This window comes from Felis catus, chromosome D3 (assembly GCF_018350175.1).
Source record: "Felis catus isolate Fca126 chromosome D3, F.catus_Fca126_mat1.0, whole genome shotgun sequence".
Classification (NCBI taxonomy): domain Eukaryota; kingdom Metazoa; phylum Chordata; class Mammalia; order Carnivora; family Felidae; genus Felis; species Felis catus.
In genome coordinates this window covers 89358287-89382379 of record NC_058379.1, presented here as the reverse complement: position 1 = coordinate 89382379, position 24093 = coordinate 89358287, and the positions used below count along the sequence as shown (strand labels likewise).

General features: G+C 46.2%; 2 long non-coding RNA genes across 7 annotated transcripts in view; both read left to right on the top strand.

Annotated features, from left to right (window-relative positions):
* The window catches only part of LOC111557349, a 43933-nt gene extending 21603 nt beyond the window's left edge, over positions 1-22330 (top strand). Inside the window, exons 2-5 of one of the 6 annotated variants that reach the window (XR_006587646.1) lie at positions 9767-11051; positions 13814-20593; positions 21040-21146; positions 22203-22330. This is a non-coding gene — a long non-coding RNA (uncharacterized LOC111557349). Of the gene's footprint in view, positions 1-9766; positions 11052-13813 lie in introns of all 6 variants that reach the window. The other 5 variants (XR_006587647.1, XR_006587648.1, XR_006587644.1 and 2 more) reach the window with 5 other exon arrangements.
* The window catches only part of LOC111557348, a 194849-nt gene that overhangs the window by 71154 nt on the left and 99602 nt on the right, over positions 1-24093 (top strand). The gene's annotated exons all lie outside the window — the stretch shown is intronic.

Below are 24093 nucleotides of genomic sequence, written 5' to 3'. Positions count from 1 at the left end.
GACGGTTCGTGAGTTCTAAGTGAATGTGAGCACAGACAACAAAGAACTGCCTCAGTGTCCCAGTTACCATGCCAACTATCTTCTATTCACTTTCTGATGACATTCTTGATTGATTCTTTAGGGAACTCTGGGTACCACACGAGCTTAAGGCTGTCTTTCTTCTTGCTATCTTGACAACAACATTTCTCTTCTCTCCAAGGAGAGTATGAGCGCATCTTCATGGTGGGTATTATTTCCACCTGAGTTTTGTAACTTTTGTTAGGAAATACTTATCAGAATTAAACAAATGATGCCATTCTTACATGGATAAAGATTTCTCTCCGGCCGTATTGGGTCTTTGCCTCAAGGGAGCAACCAGAGCTGCAATAGCCTGTGTGATCCGCTAGGTGGAGCCGCTGGAGAAAGTTTTTGCATTCAGCGTTTGAAATGATGGAAGAAATAAATAATGAGACTCTTGATGGGTCTGTGGATAAAGCGATGACTGTTTGCCTTTTTTGACAACGGTGGTAGAGATCTCTGGAATAAAATATCAGCTTGACAGCTTCTTATCTATCCGGCACAAAATTAATTACGTTTCCAGTTAAGCACATTAAGAGAAAATAGACTTTTGATTCAAATTTAGGCATGCATCTTATTTTATTTCATTTGTTTTACCTCATTTTATTGATTTTTTATTTACAGCAGTTCCTACTTTTCTGAAGGCAAAAAACAGGGGAAAGAAAATGGAAGAATAATCCTCTGTTGTCTTCATTTGTATGTATGAATGCAGCCTTCCCCGTGAGGTCTCTATCCTGTTTGGCTTTAAGCCTTCTCAGGCAAGATATTACCTCCCTGGTAATGGAAGCGATGAACAGCTTGGGCATATGTGAGGCTCAATACATATTCAATGCACAGCATTGTTCTCCCATTTAACAAACATCTTTATTGAAAGACAACACACGGGCTCTCTGGAGCCACGTAGAACAAACACACCCTGAGATTAAACCATGGACCACTCTCCATGTGCCCTGCTCTCATGCCCCACTCTTACCTACAAAAATGTTTCATTTTGTTTGGGATTAGTTCTGCTTAGAGCTTATCCAATCTAAGCTTTGATTCAGGTATTTAGCCAATTGCTATTGGTATTAGAATATGTTTGTGAACTTTGATTTTACATTTTACTGATGCAGACTCTTTTATTAGCTAGAGGAGAGGCGCTCCTTCCCTAGTGAGCTCAACCACTATTATGGGTAGATGTGAATAGTTATGACCTCTCTGGAGAGTAACGCGGAACATACAGTGGCATTTAAAGGGCACGTATCCTTTGACCCAGCCATTCCAGGGCTTGGGATACAACCGACCTGCATGCTTGCACCAAAAGTCAAAGGCACGTGTGAAGATTTTTTTATTGCAGCCTTGTTCGTAGAACAAAAGTCTGGAAACAACCTAAACATCTACCACTAAGGGATTGATTGAATGAATGAGGGTATGCCCATACAAGGGAATGCAGTGTAGTTATTCAGACAGATGAATTACACTGACTTACTGAAATGTCACCCATATATTGACATCTCTTCAAACAACATCCAGGAACAATTAAGCGAAAAAAATGCAGAATGGCATTTGTGACATGTTACCATTTGTATAAAAAGTAAGGAACCATAGGGACACCTGGGTGGCTCAGTCAGTTAAGCATCCGACTGTGGCCCAGGTCATGATCTCACGGTTTGCGGGTTCGAGCCCTGCATCGGGCTCTGTGCTCACAGCGTGGAGCGGGAGGCTGCTTTGGAGTCTGTATCTCCCTCTCTCTCTGCCCCTCCCCCACTCGTGCTATATCTCTGCTGTCTCTCAACAATAAATTAGTGTTAAAAAAAATTTAAAAAGTAAGGAGCCATTAATTATGTAGCTACAGGTTTGTGTGGATGCTTAGATGGCATAGAAAAATCTGGAAAAATGAGCAAGAAAGTGACAGCTGTTATCGTCAGGAAAGGGAGCCAAGGGGAAGGGGGGACATGTTGTTTCTCTATATTGTTCGTCTTCTGTGTGTATCCTGCAAAGTACATTATGTGAAACAAAGTGGGTTCACTCCCTAAATGAAGCATCGGCATCTGGGGCATCGTCGGGTGGTTCGGGGGTGTCGGTGACCCCTGCGTCCCCGGACCTGGCTGGGGCCTCAGGGTGGACTCTGAGCCGGCTAACACCGAGGAGCAGGGGGAGGCCTTGGCTCTCTGTGCTCTGGGGCCGAGGCCCTGCTTCGCCTCCAGGTTCGGGCTTGTGCACCGGCCTTTCCCTCTGCCCCCACTTGGCCTCCGTGCAGGGTGACAGCTGCTAGGTCGCCACAGGACAGAAGCCTAATGGGCCCGGGAAGTAGCTTTCCAGCTCTCTGAGGCTCGCTTCTTGGAACAGGCTGAGAGAGCGACATGATGGATGCCTCGACCGCCACCTCCCCGGGAGGACGCATCGCTAACTTCATTGCTTATTGACTCAAGGCCCTGCTGCAATATGGTGTGAGGGACGCGGGGATTTGCTGACTCTTCCAAGGTTACGGGGATTGTCACTGAAATGCATGTGATGCTCTGAGCCGCCTTCCGACTTTACGCCTCAAGTTTGTGCTCTTCCTTCTTTACATTTAACGCTGAGTTAGACTCTGGAAAGTTATGGCTTTGCAAATGCAGAGCTCTTAATGCCAGGAGGGCACAGCGCTGGGCGACACGAATGTTCTAATTAGACCATTAGCTCCATAATGACCGCATTAAGAAAGAAGGGAGGGGGTGGAACCCACACAGCGTTCTAACTCTACAGCAATTGCTGCAAGCATTTTTTCGAATTACTGCTGCCCTCATTTTTTTCAGACCTGCAGCTTGGATGCGGTGCCTGTCAGAGGTGCTGCTGGCCATGTGAGCAATTTGCAGCGAGCAGGTTCGAGCTGGTGCCGCTCCGGGGGGCCGGGTCGGCTGGTCCGTTGCCTTGACCGGCCCAGGCTGTCGCGGGCTAGCTTCCGGTTGGTGTGGTACAGGATCCTGCCCTTCCCGAGAGGGCTGTTCACCAGATCTGTGGGGGAGTGGGGACCGCGTGTCACTTAACGGCCGGGGCTACAGTGATGCCTTTTTATGGAGTGGACAGAACCAAGATCCCAGCCTTGTCAAGGATTGGTCCTTTAACAAATTACACGTCAAGGCTAACGAGTCCGCTACAACCTTGACTGTATCTTTCCACGTGAGATGCATAGGATCGGCCATTCAGCATACTTTCTCTTGGAGGCACGTTTCTTTGTTTTTCCTTCATTAAATAAATAAAGCCAAGCTACCTATCTTTAGGTAATGTATTTTCACTTTCCCCCCACCCTGCTGTGACTCTATTAAGACTAGCTGTTTTAGCCAACCTACACTGGCTGGCACCCGGCTCTCCCAGGGGGTGAGGAAGGGGTACAGGGCCGCAGGGGGGCTGGGCCAGGCCAATCTCCACGGTGTCCTCGATGTTTGGCAATATTCGGATTAAATGAGCTGTGGAGAATGTGCCAGAGGGAGACTATCGCTTGTAGAGTGTCAGGGCGGGACTAGTTGGAGTTCAGTAACTGCAGGATTCCTTAACAACTCTGGGATTTTATGGTGGGGCGGCTGACTATTTCAAATGTTTGTTTAGCAATTCCCTGAAGTAGAAGTTGGTTGAATAAAACAAACCGAAACATCAGCCTTCACTGGCTTTCACTGGCTTTGCTGGCTGCCTGTCTCCAAATAGCTCTACTGTGTTCCTGATCACAGGGGGAGCGAGGGCTTGGGTGGGGGCCCCTGCGTTTCCTCACGTGACTTCTCCTAACGTCACATCAGTTTGTCTCCTTATCCCTGCAGCTCTAGGATTGTAACCTTCAGGTGGAGATTCCCGGGGCTCCCTTGTAAAGCTGTGAGGGAATCAAGAGACCAATCACAATCCTCAAGTTCCCGTTTCTCAGGAGACCAGAGGAAGAGGGGCCTTGATGTTCTCTGCGCATTCTTCTGCAAGCTTCTCATTTTGCCTCAGCGGAGGGCATTTTCTCATCCGCTCTGTCGGTCCTGTTCTTTTCTTGAAATGTCATGGGGGGTGATCTGATGTCCTTGTTGGACTCAGCTGCCTTTCTCTTTCTCGGCTGATGATGAGTGACCTTAAGTTCTCTTCCACCATTTCTCTGCTTGTCTCCCATAGGGGCACGTGGGTAGAATGTCCGAGTCTAACTTTTTGCAATTAGGTTGTGTTTTACGGAGTTCGAGTATGGAGACCGGGAATCAGAGGTAAACACCTTCCTTGCTGCCTCCATCAGGGGTGACCCTCTTCCCCTGACTAGAAGATCCTCCTGCTAAGAGAGACACGAGGACATTAGGTGACTCCACCGGGTCCCTTCATTTACTGTTCCACAGGATGCACTTCCTTTACCCTGGATATGGGATATTTCCCCTCTTGTTGGTTTGTGATACGTGTTACTTTTAGAACTGGCTGAAATATCTAAACTCTGTGCCAACTCTTTTCAGTAGATGTTACTTTTCATCGGGAGAGTCATTCAGTTAGACCCAGTGACCTCTAAGTTGGGGATCGCATCGAAAATTACAGAACGCCCAGTTAAATTTGAATTTCAGATAAACAACAAATAGCATGATTTTCCCCTTGAAATTTAAGTTTATCTGGCAATCCTACCTCTACAGCTACTACCCAAACACACTCTGTCTGAGAATTCTTCTCTAAGAATACCTTGACAGTGAGGATTCCCTTTTCTCTCCGCGTCAAGAACATCCCCAAGAAGGCTCATCTCTACTCTTCATTTTGAATTATAAAGAAGCCCTCTCCCTTGTTGAAATTCTTGTGATTTGCACACATTCCTATCCAGTTGACGTTGGTGACTGCATTAAATATATTCCTGAAAAATGTACACTAAATTATGAGAGCAAACGAGAAGGGCGGGTGCATTTGTGTTTTGAAACCACTATGGAAGTTAAGAGCAACGTTCTCAGGTTGCCCGATTTGGTATAATAACAGGCATCTCTTTGCCTCTGCAGCTCATTTGCAGTGAATGTCTTTTGTGATGAATTAAATGGATTCAGCCCGCTTCAGCATTTAAATAATCACAGCTGTTGTTTATTGCTTCGCATTCTAAAAGCAATAGAAGTGCTTGCTTAAATAGCCCTTTATGCCAAAACACTCAGAAGTGTAGGATGCTTGTAGATGGCAAAGGGGCATGGTTATTTTCCCGGCAAATGGAACCTTTTCTGGAATAGTGACAGAACATCTGTATTTACCAAAGAACCTCAATCCTCTTCTCAGGGCTTGGGAAGTAAGATTCCCCCCAACGCCCAAGGTGGCTACTCTTTTGTAGTGGAAACGGGAGGAAACTTGAAAACAAGGGAGGGTGGTGGGCGGGGTCTGAAGCTACCATGGCTTTTATATGAATTGCAAATCATACTCTGAAGGCAGAGGCACTGTGGGCCTGGGACTCTGAACATAAAAGTGGAACGTCCGACACCCCAATATTATTCTGCTTATACTCACTTTTCCACTTAATAGGGTGTGGTTTGTGTTTTGTTTTTCTTCCCCTTTGCTCTTGAGTTTCCCTTCTTTTATGTGTAGTGTTTTGCATATAGTAAGTTCTGAGCACTTCCTGGCTTTTTTTTTTTTTTTGCATATTCTCAGGTGATAAAAACACTAATTAAAAGACTCTCTTGAAGACCAGGAGAGGCCAGCTAATTAGCCGTCAAGAATTCTCATCAGTCTTTGACAAATGGTACTGGGAAAACTGGATGTCCCTATGCAAAAGAATGAAATTCTTCTCCCCCTTTTCGTACACTGTTCACAAAACTCAACTCACTATGGATTAAATATTTAAATGTAAGACCTGAATCTATAAAACTCCTGAGGTAAACATAGGGGCAAAGCTTCACGACATTGGTCTAGGCAATGATTAAGGTTCTTGAATCTATCACCAAAACCACAGGCAACAAAAGCAAAACTAGGTTTAAATAGGCCAGTGGGGCTACATCAAACTAAACAGTTGCTACTTGGAAAAGGGAAGAGCAGAGTAAAAAAAGCGATCAAAAGAAAGGGAGTTTTTTTTTTACAAGCTGTATGTATCTGATAATAGGTGAATATCCAACAATTCAATAGTAGAAAGAACCCCCAAATAACCTGATTTAAAAATGGGCAAGGGACTTGAATAGACATTTCTTCAAAGAAGACACACAAGTGGCCGGCACGTGCATGAAAGGATGGTCCCATATCGGCAGGAATCATCAGAATTGTGAGGAAATGCAAATCAACATCACAAGGAGAGATGGTCTCACACAAATGAGGATGGCTACGTTAACAAACAATAAAAGATAACAAGTGTTAGAATGTAATGTTTAAATCCTTGTACACTGTTGGGTTTTAAGCAGTGTAAGCTAGTGTTGAAAAATAGTGAAGTCACTAAGGAAAACAATGTGGAATTTCTCAAAAAATTATGCTAGCGCTACCCTACCGTTCAGAGTCCCACATGCAGATATTCAAAAGAATTGAAATCAGGATCTCAAAGAGATATTAGCGCTCCCCTGTCCATTGCAGCAATGTTCGCTATCGCTAAGACGTGGAAACAGCCTGAATATCCGTGGACAGAGGAGTAGATAGAGAGAATGTGGTACATGCATACAATGGGATATTACTCAGCATTAAACAAGGGAATCCTGCCTTCTGCAACAACGTGGCTGAATCTTGAGGACATTATGCCGAGTGACGTAAACCAGTCGCAGAAGGACAGGTACTGCCCAGTTCCACTTACGTGAGGTGTCTAAAATAGTCGAACTCCCAGAAACAGAGGGGAGGCTGGTGGTTACCAGGGGCGAGGGCACAGGAGATGAGGGAACTGCCATCCAGTGGGTACAGAGTTTCCGTCACACAAGGTGAATGAGCTCTACAGGTCTGTTGTACGATTCCACCCAGGGTTAACAGGGCTGGAGAGTGCACTGAATTTGTCAAGAGAGTGGAGCTTACGTTAAGTGTCTCACACACACACACACACACACACACACACACACACACACACACAGACTTCTTACCTCGAGTCTTTTTTTTTTTTTTAACTCCCAATCTTCTTCCTTTTTTAAAAATTTAAATTCAAGTTAGTTAACATCCAGTGTATTCTTGGCTTCAGGAGTAGAACCCAGCGATTCAATTTTATACTGTAAATGACCTCCTCTTGGACCTTACCTCCAGAGTGCAAAAGGAGCCTTTTAGCTAATGACAAACCGAGTCGCTATATATGGATGTTATAATTTGAGGTTTTCCTAAGATTTGACAGTCTGTTGGTACACATAAAGTCGAATAATGCTGACTAATAATTGTACTGGCCCCTCTCCTCCAGGCTCACTTGAACCAAGGTAACTTGGACCCCTGAAAATGTTTCTCTCCCTGCTCACAGCAAAAGCATTTCAGTCTCCAAAGTCAATCTTATGTGTGGTTATTGGCCCTGGGACTGCTGACTCAGTCTCATAGTACACTAGAGCCTGATGTATCAAATCCTATTGCCCTAATTAATTTATAATGAAGACTGTAATTGCTGTAAGGACAAGAAAATCACATTCTCTCTAGCGCATTCTCCTGCCGAAGCTGAGTCATGTGGAGGCCAGATTATATTCGGACCGTGAGCGTGGTGAGCATGGAACTGAGAGCAAGGAGAGCCTGTCACATGACTCAAGTATTCATGGCACGTGAGGGTCGTCTGCTGCTGCGTCCAGGTCTGCAAATAGATGCCTTCCGCTATGCGAACTGGAGTGCCAGAACTGGTACTGAGAATCGATTACTCACTTTTTTTCTTTGTGGCTTTCTTATTTCTAAGCCTCTATACTTCTAGATCAGACACGGCTTGTGTCTCACATCCTCTCTGTTTATCTTCTACTCCATTCATATTGCTGGGAACCGCTTCGCACGATGTGACCTCACGAAATTTCCCATGGTTTCGTGACCTCCTCTTTCTGTTCCAGAGCTTCTCTGAGGCTGAAGTGTGGGGCTCAGGTGTAAAGCTGGCAGTGTGAGGGGTTCACACCTGGACTCGGGTGCAAGCCCAACAGGATAAAGGGTTCACACCTATTGGGTCACCATTGACAAAGGAGCTCTGATGGATAAACCTTCCTCTTTTCTGAACAGTTCTTTATACACTGAGGCACTTTATACATCATTCCTCAGGGGGGCCCAGCAGAATCCGGCTCATGTCCACAATGGTGAACAGCTGAAAAACATACCTGTGTGTTAGTTTTCTTTCCCTGTTTTGTTCTTCTCAGCCCCCACTTCTGTTTCTGAGATCACGTGGCTCCAAAGAGTACCTGTACTGGGGTATGTCTCTGGCTCTGCTTTCAGGAAAAGACGGGGGGATGGTAGTTTGGGGGATGGTGTTCTAGAACTGGACCATGCCCTAGGGGGACTGAATAACCAGGGTGTGAGAGCCCTGGGTGTGTAGATGTGTCCCAGCGATTCACGCTGCACCAGCAGTGATTTGGGATAAGTTTCAGCTAAGAGAGAATTATGGTCGTGAGAGCTTTCTTGCTTGTGATTCAGCATCCTTCCAGGGACGTGAGGGCAGGTCCCATGGTGATGCTGGAGTGCACCCTTGAAGCTGAGACACATAACGCACTACAGAAATGAGCTAGAGATCCCCAAATGCCTTGGCATGGTATCGAGGAGGGATCAGAAGGAAGGCTCAAGGTGGAAGAGATGTGGGGATGTATTTATTATGTGAGAGCAGAAAACCTGTCACCAGAATTATGTTCCTTGGAGAGGCTCAGAGGACACACCCTTTAATAAAGCAGTATGGGAACCCTGGTGAGAGGGACAAACACCAGTGCCTTTAAGAATCCTGGAATACCATTGGCACACCTGGGTGGCTCAGTTGGTTAAACGTCTGACTTTGGCCCAGGGCATGATCTCATGGTTCATGAGCTTGAGTCCTGCATCAGGCTCTGCACTGATGGTGCAGAGTCTGCTTGGGATTCTCTCTCTCTCTTTTCTCCCTCTCTGCCCCTCCCCACTTGCCTTCTCTCTCTCTCAAAATAAATAAATAAACTTAAAAAAGAAAATGAATCCTGGACTACCACAAGGAGACACTAACGCCCTGCGGTGGGAGATGGGTTCCATGCAGAGTCAGTGGCCCAGCCACCTCGATGAGGTTTCAGGTGCCAGTTGTTTGGAGCACACTGTCTTATCCTCTTTCAGATAAATGGCAAGTGATTGCATTCACCTTCCCTACCCGTAAGAAGGAGGCATATTGCTGGGTAAGACTCTCTGGCGTTTGGAAGCAGAGTGTAGTTCAACCCATTTATCAGGTGACTCAAACGCTTTCAGTTTTGAAAGATTCCCAGAACAAAATTGAGCTTTGCAGCAGGTCTAGCTGCAGAGCAAACAGCTCTGTTGATCAGAGCGTATGACTCAGCAAGTCGGATGGGTAGAGAAGTATCCGTGGTGGACAACGGTGCTCATTAGAGGTGTAGTAACCCCCACACACAAGAGTCGGTATAGACCCCTTGAGATCCGGAGCAAGAACATACCTTCTGCAGCAAGGAGCTACTCCCCACTTGAAAGGCACTGTGTTGCTGGCCTGAAGGCATGGCTGGAGGTGTCTGTGGGGAGCTGGGTCTTATCAGACTCACCCAGCCAGTGGGCCAGGAAGGTGTAGCATCAGATCTTACACTGAAACTGTTTCTTTGGAGATCACTCTCGAGCAGGTCTAGAGGTCCTGTCAGCTACATGAACAGGCCTGTGCACCTGTGCACCTGTGTCACACTAACACCTTGGCTTACAGCTGTGGCCTTGGAGGTTTGCTGTGACCACTAACAGGAGAAGAAAGACCCGGGTCTTGTTCCTGGACAGTGGGCTCCATATCGTGGTGCTAGAAGAGAATGGAGTTCAGCCACACTGTGGCCTCACTTAGGAGCAGCATGGGAGCTCAATCAGCCACTTTGGATGGAGTGGACGCGTTCCAGGTACTGGTATGTTTGCAGACTTCTGGCCTGTGTCAGATGGCTTGGCTGTTGCTCAGGGACCCAAAGGAAGATGACAGGATGCACGTAAATTTAGGAAGAGGGCGTCAGTGGTCTCATGGCAGTGGGAACATACGTGAGCACCTTGTGGAATGCTAAGTAATGGCACCGGCCACAAAGGTGACTGCTCTGTGGGTGTCAGCCAGCCTCTGTCCTTAGCCCCAGTGCCTTAGGACGGGCCGTGAAGAGAGTTGGTTAAGGTGTTGGGCGTGAAGGCCAAGTACAAGCTGTCGGCATGTCTCCCACACCATGGCAGATTTAGATAACACCACCATTGCTGCCCAACTTGTCATCAGCGAAGTGACATGGTGGCTTGTGTGGGGCCAGCCACTTGGGGGCAGGTGCTGCTCAGTGGACCAGCTTTGCCCCAGGTGGGATAATCACGCTTACCCTGCCAGGAGAATGGAAGGGTGTCCCGGAGGTGGGGCAAAGTCCAGTTCTGTGGCAGAGCCTTTAGGATTGCAGTTGGGTCAAGGGGGGGCTATGGACAGTAGGCCCGTGGGAGCCACTGCTCCGACTGGATCTCTTTGTCCAGCCTCCGCTACAAAGACCTGACAGGCGGTGGTGGTAGCAGACGTAGTGGCAGAAGTGACTCACTTTACTCAGCACCCTGTGTGCCTCCCAACCGTCCGTGGGATCAAGTGCTCCTGTTATGCCCATTTACTGAGGAGGATGTGGAGGCAGAGAGTCGTTAGGTAACTTGCCCATGTTTATTGACACACCTGGAGAGACTGGATTGGAATCCAGCATCGGCCTCCCGGCCGGGACTCTCGACTGCCTTCTGGTGTTGGTTCGCTCTGTGAGGTGTGTGTGGTCCCCGAGCCCTGCTGGTGGAATTCTACAGCTCCAGTTCTGGGCTCTGAGTTCTTGCTGTGGATGCACCACACTCTGTCCATGCACTGTTTGACTGTTCTAGAACCCAGATTCGGCGAAACTTCTAGATCGTGCGAATCACTCCGTAGACCGGTTTCCAATCTCTGTTATTGGCAGGTGCAGGCTGGTGTTTGCTTCCAAGGGAACTTTCAAGTAATGAACAGATATTTTTAGGTAAGGTTCTATATTTCAGACCTTTCACTAATTAATATTGGCCTTTCAGTTAACCCAAATCAGCAAGGGTTCGTACGTATTGATTTGCACTTATTTTTGGTTTTCTCCTGTGAGTATTCTCACGTGTTACCTTTTTCATTTGTCTATTGTGTCCCCAAGGACATCTCAAGTTCAGAAAAGCTTAATTTGATGGAAATATTCCTTCTCTATTAGTGATGACTTTCTTGTAAGCGTCAACTATTTCCTGATCTGTTTGGAATCTCTCATCCCTCTGGGCCCTGTGCCCAGTAAACTACTCCAAGTAAACACTTGATAGGCACCAGTGGCCCACAGTGCCACAGCAGCCACGCTTACCACTTCACGAACTTGTTTATTGATCCACGCTTCAAGAACTTGTTTATTGATCCATGTTTCTCCTATTACTGATCTGAATATTTCCTAACCTGCCTTCTTTTAAAAAGAAGGTATCTTAAGAAAAAGACAGCATGGGGCACCTGGATGGCTCAGTTGGTTGAGCTTCAGACTTTGGCTCGGGTCATGATCTCACAGTTCATGGGTTCAAGCCCTGTGCCAGGCTTTGTGCTGACAGCTCAGAGCCTGGAGCCTGCTTCGGATTCTGTGCCTTCCTCTCTCTCTGTTCCTCTCCCACTTGCACTCTGTCTCTCTCTGTCTCTCAAAAATAAATAAATGTTTTTAAATAAAAAAGCAATTGGCATCTATTTCATGTTGATAAAAGGACTTTACTGTAGCTGCTTTCTCTTCTGTTTTGGAAACAAAGACAGAATGACTTTTATCCTTTTTTAAGTTTATTTATTTATTTTGAGAGAGACAGAGACAGCATGAGAAAGGGAGGGGCAGAGAGAGAGAGAGAGAGAGAGAGAGAGAGAGAATCCCAAGCAGGCTCCACTCTGTCAATACAGAGCCCAACATGGGGCTTGAACTCATGGAACCGTGAGATTATGACCTGAGCTGAAACCAAGAGTCAGACTCTTAACTGACTGAGTCACCCAGGAACCCCAGAATGACTCTTTTTTAATGCTCCACTTCCAGTCTGGCAGACAAAAGTATTGCTTAGGATAAGCTGCTTCAGGGCTGGGGTTGATCCTACTATGTTCATGCCCCCGCAGCATGGTGCCAGGAGAGACAGACAGAGACAGAGGGACAGAGGGGGGCAGAGAGATAGAGACAGACACAGAAAGGGGGGAGAGAGAGAGACAAGGGAGGGAGAGATAGAGAAACAGAGAGACAGAGAGAGAGAGAGAGACAAGGAGACAGGGAGGGAGAAAGAAGAGAAGAGAAAAGAGGACAAAAGAATAGAAGAGAAGAGAAAGAGAAGGGAAGGGCAGAAAGGGACACCATTGCTGGGAGCATCATGTAGAAGGTCTGCATGAAACCATCCCTGTTCCTCCTCCTGCCTCATCTGTCCTCGTCCTTGCTGCTCTGGGGCTCAGCTGCCCTTGTCCCCAGAAGCACCATGTCCAAGGCTATAGTGACAGCTGGGTCAGAGACAGGAATTACAGAGGACAGAAGTAAAATAATTGATAAAATGGTGGGTAACAAGTGTGTGCACTAAATTCACCTGATTGACTTAATTTATGAGTTTTGAGAAAAATTTAAAAGCTGTTTATTAGTTTGCTGGGGCTGCCGTGACAAACGCAAACTGAGTGGCTTAAGACAACAGAAATGTATTCTCTCACAGCTCTGGGGGCTGCGGACGGAAATTAAAGTGCCAGCCGGTTTGCTTCCTTCTGGAGAACCTGTTTCAGGCCTCTCTTAGCTTCTGGGGTTGCCGGCCACCCTTGGCCTTCTCTGTCTCATAGACACTCCACCCAATCTGTCTCTGTCTTCACATGGCCTTCTCTCTCTGTGTCTCTGTGCTGAGCTGCTCCCTGAAGGAGGAAATAGTCATTGCATCGGGGCCCACCCTCACCTACTAGGACTGCATTGTAACTTGATCATATCTATCAAGATCCTTTTTCAAACAAAATCACATTCACAGGTTCCCTGGGTTTGAACTTGGACATATCATTTTTGGAGGCAGAATTCAATCCACCATAGATGCTTATGAAGAAAAGTGTCAATTGGAAATAAAATAATAAATTAAAATAGCAGTTTTTAAATATTTAAAAAAAATTTTCTTAATTTATATTGTAGAGAGAGGGAGAGAGGGAGAGAGACAGAGTGCCAACAGAGCAGGGGCAGAGAGACAGGGGAAGACACAGAATCTGAAGAACGATCCAGGCTCTGAACTGTTGGCACAGAGCCCAAAGTGGGGCTTGAACCCACGAACCATGAGATCATGACCTGAACCAAAGTCAGACGCCTAACTGACTGAGCCACCCAGGCACCCCAAAATAGCAGTTTTTAAATGTATCCCTGTCCTCCCATGGAAAAAGAAACAAAAGAGGTACCATGAGTCCTACCAAAAGAAAGCTCTTCTGTGGAGTCTGTCGGATCCTAGTTTTGCTCTCTGTGTCCTTGATGACCGCTACCCCCAAGGTAAGGCCTGTGATGGGGAAATGAAGTACCTTGCAAGGACAGTGGCAGTCATTCAGTGGGATTCCTGGACCCTCCTGTCCCCTCTTCTCCCAGCACGTGTGTCCCAGCAGGTGAGTTCTGCTTCGGTCCCGGAGGCTTTCCCACTACCATGGTAGTGCTCTTCCTTCGTGGCCGTGCTCTTCCTTCGTGGCTGCGCTCTTCCTTCGTGGCCATGCTTTGTGACCATTTAGTTTGTCCTCTTCTTACCATTGCTGCTGCCTCAGCCATTGGAGAGAAATCTTCCCGCAAGAAGAAGGACCTCAGATACCCCCGATGATGTCAACACTCCACATGGCTCCTCCTCCTCCGGCTCACTCCAGGGAAAAACCCTGTGCCTCCAGCTTGTCCCTGGAAGGGCTTGAACTACACATCTGGCACCATGACTGTTCCAGCTCTTGTCTGACTTCCAACCCGCCAATCTCTGAAGCTGACATGCAGGCAATTGCTTCTCCCCAGGATCTACTGTGAATAAAGGGGCAAGTTTTGAATGGCCCAGCTCTTCCTTCTGATTCCCCCCAGCTGTTCACTGAGTTAGTTTTCCTGTTCCTACAAAGGAGCCTGGCACCGTCAGGTATACGGCATCCCCTGCCCCGACTGGGAGCCTGGGGCGAGTTCCCCAGAGCTGTGTGCAAAGCAGGTGTGTGAGGTGTGCAAGGGGTGTGTGTGTGTGAGACAGACTCAGACCCATGCCTTCCTAACGAGGAACTGCCGTCCACAAGTGGGGCTGTGTCTTCTGTCTCGCCCTTCCCCACTGTCTTTGCCAGGCCACCCTCCCCCTCTAGTTCAGAGGCCTAATTCTGGTGCTCAGAACCCTAGTTTTGAATCCAAAGCTCCCTTTACTGTTCTTTGCAGCTTTCTACTAAAAGTGGCATTCATGGAAATCTTTCCTCTAACCCAAGGGGACATTGCAGACCAGACCCCTATCATGACATTTGTCACTCTTCCAATAGCTGCGAAGGTAAAGCAATCTCATTATATACATTATCTTGGATACAGAAAATGCTGAGAACCCTCACTGGAATAGGTCTTGCCCAGATCGGAACAGGGCTGTGAATTTATTGCAGACACATTTCCAGTGGCTTCCCTGCCATGTTTTACCTTCGCCAAGTTTTATTCTTACATTAGTTAGTCAGGAAATGACTGTTTCCAAGAAACTCTGACAACATCCTGAGAAAGAATGACTGAGTCAGAGTTTTGCATAATCAGGAATCCTGAGGAACGTGGAAGCCCATGGACAGGATGCAGCAAAAACACAATTTGCTAAGTGGCTGTGCCTGAGTTTGAGGAAAGTACAACTTTCAAAACACTTCTCATAATTTGAAAATAGGATGGGAAAGATAGGCTTTTGATTCTGGACTACAAATAGCTTTCTTTCAAGGATCACTGTGGCTGGTGGTCATCGGGACCTCTTCCCTTTGGTGGGGTCCCAACCCCAACTTAGGCACATTTGACCACTAGTGTCCAAGGAACAACAGATAAGTGCCATTCTGGATTAATTTTTGATGCATCTGTCGAAAGTAAAAAATTAACCTTGAAGCTACTTCCCAGTGTTGCCAAATTTGCTGCTTTTAGGAGATTTGAAATAGCTGCTTGAACCAGGAGGGATTCTTAGAAGTGCTTCAACCTTTAGGCAGAATGCTTAGAGTGTTTAATGACAACCTCTAGAAAATTCTGAGGGCCAAAGCTGATGGCAAATGTGGCCTGAGCTGGTTTCTCAAACTCTTCCCTGACTACGTGGGTAGCCATCTGGAACAAGTGTGGGAACACAGAAGAAATCCTTGGCCTTATAGAGCCCACCCTTAGCTTCCCTGCTCCAACATGCCTCCCTGTACAGATGGAGATTATTTCATTAGAGCAAAATGCCAGAATAGTAACATTCTTTTTCTTTCCCATGTTCTGTGATACGATCTTTTATCTCTTTGCTGAATTAAACCTTCAGTTCTGAGTGTGTCTTTGGAAAGCCTGCTCTCCTAGAAGGCTCTCACATGTTCAAAGGTAGGTAAGTAGGTGAGGAAGGAGGAGTTGTACAGGGTGAGAGCCCAGCTGATGTGCATAATCTCCCACAGACCTAGGAGACTTCAGGCATGTTAGAAAGTCTAAGGAAACCTTTTTGTTCTTTGGCCAGCATCAATCAAATTATAGTTGGAGTGATTTTCCAGCATCTTGCACAAACTGGGAGCTAATTTTGAAGCATTTCCATCTTTTAATTTCTTCTTGCCCACCTCCTGTCCCCAAAGGGTAAAACTGCTGGCATGGTCAGAGACTAAGAGCAAGCTGAAGGCTAGGGCTGCAGATATGGGGCAGAGACCAAGCAAGGGAAGGGGAAGCTGCAGGAGAAAGCCAGTCAGGAGTGCACAGCCAACAGGGCTGCAGACTGTAGCCATGGGGAGGGACAGAAATCAAGTCCAAGTGGCATCAGAGGAGATTCGGCTTAGTGGGAGGCAGTGAGCAGTGTGGTGGCTGAGCCTGGCAGTAGGGTCAGAGCAACGCTTCTGGGGTAGAGGAAAATCTTCCTGAAGTGTGGAAGTCCCTTGTTACAGTGGGTCCAGTCAGGGCATTCCTTGAATTAAGGGAAAAGAATAAATGGAACTCACAAGATGAAGACGTGGGAATGAGTCCGAAAATCAGACTCCAGCCTACTGACTAGGGTTTCAGAGACACATAAACAGACCATGTGCATGGAGGACAAAGGGGCCCCCAAGTGACTTCCATGTACGACACAGTTCAGGGATGCAGAGCCATTGTTCTCAGCTGTGGTCAGGTCCAAAGTCTGCTGGCTGGTGGGTACAGGGCTTGTGCTGTCCCCTGAGATGCTGTGGGGTTGGGGAGAGACTGTGCAGAGTTGATGGTAAACATGACCTGTAGAGGAGCTGGTGTGGACCCAGGAGCTGAGCTTCACACATCCACTTCTTGCCTTCTAGAAACCTGCCCTAGTAACAGTAGCTGCGCACCCTTTGTGCCGCTCCTCTGCCCTAGGTGGACAGTGCTCATTGGTCACAGCAGCACAGCAGAGTGGTTAAGGGCACGTGTTCTGGAGTTAGGCCTGTGTCTTCAACAGCTTCTCCTCTAACAATACATGGGTAAGTTACCTCATAAAACGAAGAGTCCTCATCTGCAAATATTACCCATCTCAAAAGTTTTTAGGAAGAGTGAATGAAGTAATTGTATAAAATATTTAGCACAGGACCTGGCCCATTATTTGCTCTTAATAAACAGAATCCCTGACAATGAAATATTTATGAAATTATGTGTGAAGTCATTAATAATAAAATCATTACTAACATTCTTCGTATTTCCTACTGCTGAGTGAAGAATTGGCTTTACCCAAAGGGATGTCTGGCCTTTGTCCCTGGCTCCTGGGAGGTAGCCTCTAAATCCGTGGAATTATCCCAGGGATTGGCACCTCTTTGTGATTTGTGGTGGGCTGCTTGACCAGATCTGATAGCTCATGCTAAGATGACTCAGGGTAAGGAGCTGGCCAAACCAGAAAGATCAACCATGTGATGTGAGGGGTGGCACTTTGGACAGCCACATGGGACATGGTTCAATCAGTCATGCCTGTGTAATGAAACCCCAACACAGACTATGGACACCGAGCTCAGGGGCCCCGAGGTGTTAATGCTCTGTCTGCATATTTCCGTAGATAGACACAGAGAAGGTGTCCCAGAGGGCATGGAACCTTCCTATTCCCTGATTCCACCCTATGTGTCTTAGTCCATTTGGGCTGCTGTGACAAAACTACCACAAACTGGGTGGCTCGTAACAACATAAATTCATTTCTCACAGTTCTGGAGGCTGGGAAATCCAAGATCATGACACTGGCAGATATGGTATGTAGGGAGAGCTTCCGGACCATGGATGTTCCACATGTCCTTACATGGTGGAAAGGGTAAGGGAACTCTCTGGGGCCTCTTTATAAGAGCACTAATCCCATTCATGAGAGTGCCACCCTCATGATCTTATCACCTCCCCAAAGCCCTCCTCCTAATATTGTCTCACTAGGGGTTGAGTGTTATACGAATTTGGGAGACACAGACATTCAGTCTGTAGTAGTGTCTCTTCCTTTGGCAGGCACTGATTGTTATCCCTTTGCTATAGAAAGCCCCTGTGATTGTAGCATGGTGTTTTTCCTGAGTTCTGTGAGTCATTCTAGCAAATTTTCAAATCTGAGAGAGTCCATGGGCATCCGTGAATTTGTAGCTAGGTTATCTGAAGGGAGGGTGTCCATGGACATCTGAGTACCGGTGGCTGGTGTCAGAAGTCTTGGACAGACCTGGCAGCCTGGAGCACAATGCTCTTAGCCTGGACTTTCATTCCAGGTACGTGCTGGTCTCACAGCCTCAGAGTCCTGCTTAACACAAGGCTCTGGGAAGCCATTACATCATTTGAATTGCATTTGAGAATCTGTTTGCAGTCCTTGTCCTCTTCTAGCATTCCTGTGCTTAAAGTCCTTCTAGAAATGCCCACCTCCTATTGAATTACCCACTGCAATTATTCACATATTCTAAAACCACATCATCACACTTGTGTGCAGTTGCAAACTTCCAGTTCCTTCATGTACTTTCTGGAAACCCCATATTCCTTGTACAATCCTATGAAGCATATACTACCTTGTACAGATAGGGCGTGCAATGACATTGAATTGACTGCATAATTATTGACTCAACTTTTGTGAAGTGCAAGGCATTGCTAAATGGTCATATGGCCAAGCCATAAACATACAAGGGACAACAGTTCATCCTATGTCTCCGAGAACCGAGTTATCTCACCCCTGCCCAGAGAGAACTTCTTTTGTTGTGTCACACTTGGCTCTCAATTAAGCCCATCCCTTTCTACAGAGTGAGTGCAGGGTATCCTCCATGGAAGAGAGGGGCACCTTTTATTCAGAGCACCTCCTACATTTACTTCCAGCCTCCCCATACTCTCTTGGTATGTGCTTCGTTCTAGATGGTGGGCAGTGAAGTCTTTAATTACTGGCATGCAGCCTTCAAGCTCTCTCCTGTCATGCAGTTGAGGGGTCCATGTGCTAGAGGTGGTGTAGTTCCCAGATGGTGAAGCCACTGGTGTCCTGTGTCCCTGAGTATTTGTGGAGCAGTGATCCCACCCACACTTTTTGGACATGTAATGTTAATGAGAAATTCATCTTTGTTTTCCTCTTTAGTCTTGGTTTATTTCTTTTGTTTCCACGGAGTGACCTAATGTTATCTTGATCAATGGACAGACTCACAGTTCATGGTAGTGTGTCCAACCACACTGCAGCTACTAGCTGTGACTTGAAAGTAGAAGAAAACAGAGATTAGCATTTGTCCTGAGTGGTGGTAAAACCAATAAGAAAGGAAAGAAGAGGCAAAATTCATATATTTTTGTTATGCTTCTGTTCTTTCATCTTTAAATTGGAGAAAAAGCTGTTTAAAATACTAGTTTTGCAATATAGACTTGGGAAGCTAGATGTGGCATAAAGCCAGGTTTCTCAAACCTTGATATTTGGGATGGGTAATTCTTTGTTATAGAGGCTGTTGTTATACACCGTCAGTGTTTAACAGCATCCCTGGTCTTTACCCACCAGATGACGATAGCATCACTCACTACCCCCTCCGAGTTGACAATCACAGATGTCTTCAGACATTCCCAGTGGCCCCTGCTATGCAATGTCATCCTCTGGTTGAGAACCACTGGCACAGAAGAAAGAAACTCTGGCTTAGAATGGGAGGGCTTCTTAAGTTTATTTCTGCCACTCACTAGCTCCCTGATCCTGGGTAACCGAGGCCATGGAGGCTCCAGTTTCCTCATCTATAAAACTGAAATAATAACCACTATTCAGAGCATTCAGAAATTCATGTACACAACACGTTCACTTTTTAAGCTGTAAGGCACTGTGCATATGGAAGTTAAACTCCTCAGGTTGCCATTTATTTTCTATGTTGTGCACAAAAAATGCTTTTAACATAAGAATGTGTACTTCATGATTTTCTTATCCTCATGATTGAGGGATGCTTCATAGATCATCTTGGACTGTCAGGTTCGTGTGGGATACCTTCCTGCTTGACTTTCATCCCCTCCCTTTTGATGCCTGTGCCTGTCTTCATATTTCTCCCACCTGCTGGATCTTGTCTTTGGTACCCAGAATACCTTGAAGGTTTTCTACCCTTCACTCATCTGAACCTTTCTTGCTCAATCCAAAGGAACATGTTTCCCCTCCTGCAAAAGCATCAAACCTCATTCCCTTCAGGTTTGGCTCCCGGCCACTGAAAGTGCTAGATAGTAATGTGATGAACAGGTTGAAAGCTAAGACGGCGAGGTTGATTGGCTTCTACATCTCTCGAGCATCATCTCTCCACAGTTCCATTCCATTTACCCTTACCAACGTTACAATTGCTTTGTGTCCTTGTCAGTACTTGGCGTTACCATTCTCTTCAGTTTCAGCAATTCTGGTAGGTCTGTGTTGGTATTTCATTTTGGTTTTAAGAAGGCATTCTCAGAGGTGTGTTCCCTGACCTAAAGAAAAGAGTAATCCCTCGTTACAGGATATGTTGAGAGACTATAGCATCGTGGACTTTCAGGAGACAGGAGGACACATTTTTTGTGAACTTGCTACGTGTTAAACACAACATGAGACATTCCACCCAAATGATTACATTTACTGCTTCCAACTGTTCTATACATGAAGCTTCAGTTTTCCCCCTTTATGGATTAAAAAAAACAGACTTTGGAAATATTTAATAATTTACCCCAAATCTCATATTTATGAAGGGTTGGCTCACGGCATATCATACAGATGACTGCAGGTTCCTTCTCACATTGGCACTGACATGGGGAATTGCCTGTTTCTATCGCAGAGAGAGAATAAAATGCTGCATGTGGAGAGAGGAGAAGTTCAGGGCATTTCGAAGCCATGTTGGGCTTTGTGTGGGAAAGGCAAGAATTGGACCTGGCTGTCAATGTGCTCGGGGCACTTCTGGGCACATCTGTCCACGTTCCTTTGCAAAAATGCACACTCTGACCAGGTAGGCAGTCATGCTTTCTGGCTTGCTCTTTAAATGCTTTAATATCCCTTACCTCCTGGTCCCCAAAGCCCCGAGAAGAGATATGGCAGATCCTATCTTCATGTTTGGATTGAGCAGCTGGTACTGGGAACATTTTAGTGATTGTTCAAGGTCACAGAGTAGACAGGGACAGAGCAAGAATCAAGTTCAGGACCCTGTCTGTGTAAAAAATGTCATGATGTAATCCCACATGACCTGTTTTCTCAAGGGTCCTCTGTGGCACGCTTAGGTCCGATCGTCTCATAGTTGTCCTATTTTGTTGATCTCACGTTGGCTTCAGGAGGAACACAGTGAGTGCAGCAGCACCCATGGTAACAGTTCCTACAGCCAACATTCTCTGACTGCTTCCTCTGTGAGGGACTTTGGCCACACACCTGCTCACGGTAGCCCCTCGGGTCTGTCTCCAGATGAGAAGACAGAGCCATGCAGAGGGTCAGACATCTTGCCCAAGGACTGAGCTGGAAACCCAGGCATGTGAGGCACATGAAACACCACGTGCGTTACGCAGCCTTCTGTGAGTATGAAATGTGGTTTTACAGACGGGTCTTCAGGGATCATGAGCGTGGGGCTGGATGGTGTGATTTTAGACCCTGGGCTCAGGGAGACTCCGTGATGAAGCCTTGCCTGCCAGCTTTCACGCGCTTTCCTTGTAACTTCTAACTGAACCAGATAAAGCAGCCACATTCTCTACTTCCTCTCCTCTCTACTCTTCCCACTTCCTTCTCCTCTACTTAGTTTTTGGATGGAAATGGCATTATGGTTCATGCACCTTTCTGTAGTGCAGATAAATCAGCTGGCCCTACCCAGAAAGCACTGCTCCACCGTGAGCCCGACTATTCCTTTTGTTACAAATGAAACATTTTGAACATACTCTAGGTTATTGATGCCCATGTACCCAGTGCTGAGATTTTTAACACATGTGAATATTCTGCAGTATTTGCCCTACAACTTTTAAATTAAGAAATGAGATGTTTCAGGTTAGGTTGAGAGTATACCATCCACCCCAGATCAACTTCACAAAACAAAACTTCTGATTTCCCACCAAATATGTTCATGCCTCAGACTCCTCCCTGTCCGTAAAAGGTGTTCACATTCCCCCACCTGCTTAGCATGAAGGATCTTTCCCTGACTCCCGCCTTTCCTTCATGCCGCACCCCTGCAGTGCATCAAGTGATCCACGATTTCTCCCAAATACACAATCTCCCTGTATCATCATCTCCCTCCCAGGCTTTGGTGATCATCTCCCAGATGGTCCCCCTGTTTCCCCCCATCTTCTACAGTCAGTCTGTCACACCACAACCCAGTGATTCCTAAAGAGCAAATTATATCCAGTCACTGCCAGCTGTGGACTGAACATTTGTGTCCCTAAGATTCCTGTTAAAACCTAATCCCCAGAGTGAGGTAGTAGGAGGCGGGGCCTTTGGGAAAGGCCTGGGCAGAGCCCAGGCACGAGGCCAGGCTCGAGGCCAGGCTTCGAGCCCAGGCTCGAAGGCACGAGGGCAGAGCCTTCACGAATGGGATTAGGGCCCTAATGAGAGAACCCACAGAGCTCCCTAGCTCCTTCCCCCAGGTGAGGACACATCGAGAAGACGGCCATCTGGAAAGTGGGTTCTCACCAGACCCTGAATCTGCTGGCACCTTGATCTTGGACTTCCGGCCTCCAGAACTGTGAGAAATAAATGTCTGTTGTTTATAAGACGCCGAGTCTGTGGTATCCTATTATAGTAGCCTGAACGGACTGAGACACTCCTCACATCGTATTCAGAAATGATCCACATTTGTCATGGTGGCTACCAGGGGCCAACACCATCTGGGCTATTGGTCTGTCTGGCCTCTTGCCTCCCTCCGGCTCTGGCCTGTCTGCTGCTCCTTGAGCACGTCAAGCTCATCCCTGCTCTGGGCTCTTCTTTCTGGAGAGCTTGTTCCCCAGATCTTCACTGGCTCCTTCCCTTCCTTCCCTCAGATCCCCACTCAAGGGCATGTCCTCTGGGAGATATTCCCACACAGATTCCCTGCATCGGTACACTGCATTCTCTCCTCCTGCTCCATTTTTCCCACTGGGTTTATAAACAACTGAGATCATTACATATTCATTGGTTTGTCTCTCTCACATCCCTGGACTCGGAATATAAACTTCGTAAATTTGTCTTGTTCTTCACAGCATCCCTCATACCTATGTGTCTGGCACATAGTAAATCCTTAATACGCACTTATTGAATGGGTGACCAGATCTCATTAGCTTGCTTTCCTCCAAAAGTGGCTACTATTTTTAAGTTGATTTGTTTTTTTGTTTTTTTGTTTTTTTTAAATTTTTTTTCAACGTTTTTTATTTATTTTTGGGACAGAGAGAAACAGAGCATGAATGGGGGAGGGGCAGAGAGAGAGGGAGACACAGAATCGGGAACAGGCTCCAGGCTCCGAGCCATCAGCCCAGAGCCTGACGCGGGGCTCGAACTCCCGGACTGCGAGATCGTGACCTGGCTGAAGTCGGATGCTTAACCGACTGCGCCACCCAGGTGCCCCAAGTTGATTTGTTTTAAGCCTACTTCCACATTGCTATATTTATCACATATTTATGTACCCATGTAGATTTCGTGTAAACCTGAGTGCAAAATTTTCACACAAATGACATCATATTGTACATATTGCTTTGCAACTTGACTTTTCTTTTCTGATCCCAAAATGTCTTTAGGATTAATCCATGTTGACCCTTGTAGGTTTAGTACATAACTGTTGTGTAGTGTTCCACTGAATGAATAAATGGTTTATTTATCCATCCCCCTACTGAGTTATAGTTAAGTTGTGTTTATTTTGGAGGGAGGGGTCTCTCATGCACATGGGTGAGAGTTCCTCTAGATAAGACCCATGAAGTAGAACCATTGGACCAGAGGTTAAGGGCAACTGCAACGTTGCTGGATCTATCAAGTGGCCAAAACTGTTGGTATCATTGTATAAAGTATAATTCCATTTCCCACATCCTAATCAACATTTCTAGTTATCATATTTAAAAATTTTACATATCTGACAGGTGTCTTATGTATCTCATTTTCATCTTGCATTTCCCACATTATTACACTTGTGTCTTTCTCCTCCCCATATGCTTATTGGTCATTCAAGTTTCTTCCCTTCTAGGTTCCTTGTTCATATTTGTGCCTGTTTTGCTCTTGGGTTGTTTGTCCCTTATTGGCTTGAAGGGGCTGTTTATGAATGCTCTATAAAAATACTTGGTGGTTTATTCGCATTGCAAATATCATCTCACAATCTGTGGGTTTCTTTTCAATTTATTTATAGTGTCTTTTTTTCTGTATGTGTCTCAAATTTAATGCAGTATTGTCCTTCATGTTTGACTTGTCTCTATATATTTTAAAGAAATCCTTCCTAGCTCTTACATTATAAAAATGTTCTCCTATATTTTCTTCTAAACTCTAAAGTTTGCTTTCTTTTCTTTTTTTTAAAATTTT